Source organism: Cucurbita maxima, unplaced genomic scaffold (genome assembly GCF_002738345.1).
Source record: "Cucurbita maxima cultivar Rimu unplaced genomic scaffold, Cmax_1.0 Cma_Scf00056, whole genome shotgun sequence".
NCBI lineage: Eukaryota > Viridiplantae > Streptophyta > Magnoliopsida > Cucurbitales > Cucurbitaceae > Cucurbita > Cucurbita maxima.
This window is the reverse complement of record NW_019272072.1, coordinates 230526-236840: the sequence shown is the minus strand read 5'-3', so window position 1 is coordinate 236840 and position 6315 is coordinate 230526.

Sequence of the window (6315 nt, the reverse complement as noted above, 5' to 3'; positions counted from 1 at the left end):
TTTTTTTTTTTTTTTTTTTTTTTTTTTTTTTTTTTTGTAATTCTATCCCAAACACTTTTTTTTTTGTTTGGATAAATTTGAACAACACCGTCTTATAATTTAATTTAATTTTATACTTAATGTGGTGTTGTTTTCTCAATCTCATTTTAATTTTACTAACATTATTTTATATTAATTTACTTTTATTTTTATTTGTTTTCACTTTCAATTTTAGTTTCTATTTGAGTTTTGAACCTTTGAAATTTGGGTTGTGACAGATTGGTATCAGAGCAGCCGGATTTTAAATTATATAAATTTTTTCTTAGGATAAAGAGTCGTATATCTCTATGACTCAGCTCAATGACACATCTCTCCGCGACCAAGTAAGCAGTCTAACCCTATTTTGTAGTATATGATATGTTGTAAAACTTGTATAAATTTATTGTATGTTTTGATTTTCGTGGTAGTTATAAAATGTCCTTGGACGTTAAAGAGTGAACGTTAACTATATAAGACAATACTGGATCAACGTTATAGTGTCTAGATATCGTGAGGAGGAAAAGAGTGGTCATGAGATATATGACTAGCCTTAGGAAAACAGAGAGTTTTCGTTGCAGAGTGCGAGACATCTAATCCGTGAAATTTTGGTACTACAAATGAAGAAACTAGAGATGGTCCCCAAACGTCTGTATGGACCATTTCCAATCGCACTTTGTTTGATTCTCTAGCAGCTTTTGTGAAACTAACTCGTTTATATTTTTCCATAACGCAGCTCTCACAAACACCCATATCGATAGATTTTAGGCCTTCTAAAACTAAATTTGCACCCATCATCTTCATTTCTTTGATGCTCATATGTGCAAGTCTATTGACACTGTTGTAGGGTGTAAAAACTTGGTTGTTGTTGCTGTTACTTGAATTGGAAACACTCTTAGCAACAACAACCTTTTTTATACACTCTAGTTGGTGTATAGGGTTCCATATTTTAGGTCATGCTACCACCATGACACCCTTCACAATCTTTCCCAAACTCTTTCCAAACTCGGCTGCATAACCTGTGCTATTCAACTGAACAATAGAGATCAGATTCTTCTTAAGATCTGAAATATTTATGACATTCTATAATGTCCACTCACTCATTTTCTGTTAGAGTTTATATGTAGACATCTCTCTTCCCTTCAATCTCAACGCTTTGTTGTCGGCAATATACACCTTCCTAACATTTCCTTATTTGAAGTTTTGAAAAAATTTCTTACTTGGAGACGAATGAAACGATGCAACTGAATATAAATCCAAAATTCAATTGAGCTATTCACGCTAAGGATTAAAGTATTCTCAGTATCTTCTGCTGAACATATGGAATTATTGTATCTTCAAATTTGTGATGTTTCTTTTCTTCAATTTTGTACAATCTGTCCGAAAGTGTTATTTTTCTCCACAATTTCAACTCTTTTCGTTTTGTTTGTTTGGAGATTTTTCACGGTTTCTTAATTTTGATCGCCCATGTTTGTTTGGGCTCTTTGATTTACTTCTTCCCCTTCGATCAACAATGAGAGCATTGTCTGATGAATCTCCAATTTCTCGTTTGGGCTTTCGCTGACATCTTGAATTTCGTTAAATTTCAATTTATTAGATCCTCGTGAACTGTTGATTGCAGCAACAACAGTATACCACGACTCGAGTAAAGATTACACAAAAATCAATGCTTTGATTTCATTTTTTAACATAATTTCCACCCAACTCAATTGACTTACAATCATGTTGAACTAATTTATATGATTTGCAACATATCGACATTTGTAGATTGAACAACCTCTGCATCAAATACACCTTGTTCATAGCCGACGTATTTTCGTACATATTTGACAACACCTTCAATAGGCCCGATGTCGTCTTCTCTTTGATGATGTTGAACGTCATGTTTCTGGACAGTGTCAACCAGATTAATCCTACGGTGTGTATGATTAGTCCTCAAAATCATATCTACACCCATCAGAACTAAAATGTCCCAAAATGTACTGTAGAAGAACGTGACCAGTTGTTGTTTATTCACTTTTAGCTTATAACATTGCTCTATTTGAAATTGTTTTTAACGTATTTCCTCGCTCGCGTTTTCTAAAATATTTCTTCTAAATTCTATTTAAGAATACACTGCTATTGTTCGTTCAGTCTTAATTTTGCATGGTTGACTTGTTCACTGGATTAGAACAAATGTCACATAATTATTGTCTCACTACTGCAAGAGTGCGATTGTGACACTTGTCTTCCTTTCAATTGTGGGCCGCATCTTCTGACTAGTTACGTGAGTTTGGCATGGAGCAAATGTGTAGGTTGAAAAAGAAATGGTTGGATGTGGACTGCGAATAAGGGTTGGGCCACCGAAGGTTTTTTTTTTTTTACCACATATGGACTTTGGGCTAGAGAGTCTTAAATTTGGGTTTGTTTGAAAATTTTTGGTTCGTGTTTTAGTTCAAACGAACCCAAATTAAACCTACTAGTTCCTTCTTCCTTGCACGACTCACTTCTATTCTCTATTCTATCTCTTCTTGCTCTCTGAAACTTTTTTAAAGGCTATTGTTCACCGATTATTTGGGAGCATCTTCCTTAAAAGGATTGTGACCACAGATGACCTATGTAGAAAATTTGTACCCATTTCCTAAAATCTTTTGCGGACAACATACCCAAAACAGATGCGCTACACCTCGTCTCACCCCTCCGGAGCATATGGATCCACCCAATCGATGAACGCTCAAACCAAACTCGCCCATACTTTTTGGCACAGGGATGCGAGAACCAATCCGAGTAATCTACAATGGGGAGACCCCTTAAAGCAACAAACGAGAATGGCTCGGTTGATAGTAGGGTTAAAGAAAAGGCGAGTATGAAAAGACGTATCGCGTAACCGTCCTTGTAAGCAGCTTCATTCTTTCTTGATCTATGAACCGACTTTATGAAAAAAATTAAGTCTTTGAGCTGAAAGTGTGACTGTTGGATATGGATAAGCGAACCTCTTGGTTCGGGGGAAACCGAAGATGTTGGCTAAGAAAGCTAAGTAGGCAAGTACAGGACGGACAAAATGCACATAAAAATTGATTGACATGATCCCTCTCCCTCTCAGTTTGACTAGTTGGCTAGTTACACAACAAGCGGGAAAGCATACCAGGCAAGGAAAGAAAGGCTGCTCGATCTCCTGTAAGGCCAACCCTTAATGGCGAGCTCACCAAACAATGCTATAAGTCCAATAGAAGTCCAAGGTTTCGTCTACTACGGACTAGGAAGCTCTTGGAGGATCTAACATGAAATGAGAAATACATTCGATTACGACAACTAATAGATAACGAACTTTTTGGTAGAAACTGAATGATCCCTTGGCTCGGGCAAGAAAAGAAAAAGGTAGTCGTACTCCTACCTTTTCCGTCGGACGAGAGGAAAGTTTGAGCTGAAAGATTGAATCACACTAGATAAGAAAGGCGGGCTTAGCAGGTTTCTCCAAACGTATAAACAAAAAGAAGATACGGATACACATACATTTTCGCATGGAAGAACTTAGTTGAACCAAATCAAGGGTCCTAACCTAGTTCAACTGACCATCTTTGGCTAGCCCCCGCCACTTGTAACGAGGTCAACCCGTATGTGCTTTTTCTTTTCGTTTAGTGAGATAGCTTACCAACTCTTTCAGCTCATAGCAGCAGTATGAAAAGCGGAATCCTCATCCTGAGTCGAGTCCACATTGCCATACGAATTTACATCTGCCAAACCAAGGGCTTCTATTTTTTTTTTAATGAAAGCGGATTTAACAGTTTTGATAAAACCAACCTCTTTTAAAGAAGGAGTCGCTCTACCTTGATCACCGTGGACATACGCATCTACCTCTTTAAATTTGCCTACCATGAAAAGGAAAGTTCCCTCACGATAGGCCCTCCCAGCTGTCGAACGTCGTTCGATCAATCGAGAGAGGTATAGAATACTACAACAAACCAACAGGACAAGAATGGACTCATAAGATGGGCGGTCAGGGAATCGATTTCATTTGTGTTATCCGCCAAGGAAATGATCAAGGAATTCTCTATACACGGCTAAGAGATGACTATATTGTTGTACATCCTGAATAAAGTACCGTAGCCAAGCGAAGCTTTTCAAACTGAAAGCGTGTATAACTCAGATCCATTTTCTCTTCAATTCGTAAACTTCAGATCTGATCTTACTTTCGTCTCCAGGTGTCTGAGAGAGAATTTGGGCCTGGCCTGCAACTGGTTCAGTCAACCATAAAGTACAAAGCGGATTGATTAAATTGGCTTGAAGTTCCATTATCGTTAGGTCGAAAATCTCTACTAGGTTTAGTGCACTTTGGTAGTTGCGAATGTTGCCGTAATCGAATGTCTTTCTCATTCGACATTCTCTCTTACCAAGCACTCATACTCGCAAGGGTTGATGAGACAGTCCGTGAGGTAATTGGGCTTCGAGATTGTGTATACACGAAAAGAGCTCGCTTTCGACTTTCTACCTCGGCGTTTTGTGCCCAGTTCTGGTTCAGGAAAGAGTATGATCTCTTTCATTGGAGCACATTGATGCCCAAGGAGTCTTCGGAACCGGTGGATAGGCTATGATGACTTCAGGCTATTCAAATAGCATGACTAAGTCATACACGGAATTTCTTTTTAATAAATCTGTCTGATGATTGATAAGGTAAGGGATTTTATAAGACAAAAGAATGACAATTTCTTTTTCATAAACCTGCTTGATGATTAATAAGTCACACCCGAAGCTTTTGAAAATGAAAGCGTGTATAACTCAGATCCATTTTCTCTTCGATTCGTAAACATCCGATCTGATCTTACTTTCGTCTCCAGGTGACTGAGAGAGAATTTGGGCCTAGCGTGCAACTGGTTCGATCAACAATAAGGTACAAAGCGGATTGATTAAATGGGCTTGAAGTTTCATTATCGTTAGGTCGAAGATCTCTATTAGGTTTAGTGCACTTTGGTAGTTGCGAATGTTGTCGTAATTGAATGTCTTTCTCATTCGACATTCTCTCTTACCAAGCAATCATACTCGCAAGGGTTGAGGAGACAGTCCGTGAGGTAATTGGGCTTCGAGATTGCGTATACCCGAAAAGAGCTCGCTTTCGACTTTTTACCTCGCCGTTTTGTGCCTGGTTCTGGTTTAGGAAAGGGTCTGATCTCTTTCACTGGATCACACTGATGCCGAGGTGACTGAGAGAGAATTTGGGCCTAGCGTGCAACTGGTTCGATCAACAATAAGGTACAAAGCGGATTGATTAAATGGGCTTGAAGTTCATTATCGTTAGGTCGAAGATCTCTATTAGGTTTAGTGCACTTTGGTAGTTGCGAATGTTGTCGTAATTGAATGTCTTTCTCATTTGACATTCTCTCTTACCAAGCAATCATACTCGCAAGGGTTGAGGAGACAGTCCGTGAGGTAATTGGGCTTCGAGATTGCGTATACCCGAAAAGAGCTCGCTTTCGACTTTCTACCTCGGCGTTTTGTGCCTGGTTCTGGTTTAGGAAAGGGTCTGATCTCTTTCACTGGATCACACTGATGCCGAGGTGACTGAGAGAGAATTTGGGCCTAGCGTGCAACTGGTTCGATCAACAATAAGGTACAAAGCGGATTGATTAAATGGGCTTGAAGTTCATTATCGTTAGGTCGAAGATCTCTATTAGGTTTAGTGCACTTTGGTAGTTGCGAATGTTGTCGTAATTGAATGTCTTTCTCATTCGACATTCTCTCTTACCAAGCAATCATACTCGCAAGGGTTAAGGAGACAGTCCGTGAGGTAATTGGGCTTCGAGATTGCGTATACCCGAAAAGAGCTCGCTTTCGACTTTCTACCTCGGCGTTTTGTGCCTGGTTCTGGTTTAGGAAAGGGTCTGATCTCTTTCACTGGATCACACTGATGCCGAGGTGACTGAGAGAGAATTTGGGCCTAGCGTGCAACTGGTTCGATCAACAATAAGGTACAAAGCGGATTGATTAAATGGGCTTGAAGTTCATTATCGTTAGGTCGAAGATCTCTATTAGGTTTAGTGCACTTTGGTAGTTGCGAATGTTGTCGTAATTGAATGTCTTTCTCATTCGACATTCTCTCTTACCAAGCAATCATACTCGCAAGGGTTGAGGAGACAGTCCGTGAGGTAATTGGGCTTCGAGATTGCGTATACCCGAAAAGAGCTCGCTTTCGACTTTTTACCTCGCCGTTTTGTGCCTGGTTCTGGTTTAGGAAAGGGTCTGATCTCTTTCACTGGATCACACTGATGCCGAGGTGACTGAGAGAGAATTTGGGCCTAGCGTGCAACTGGTTCGATCAACAATAAG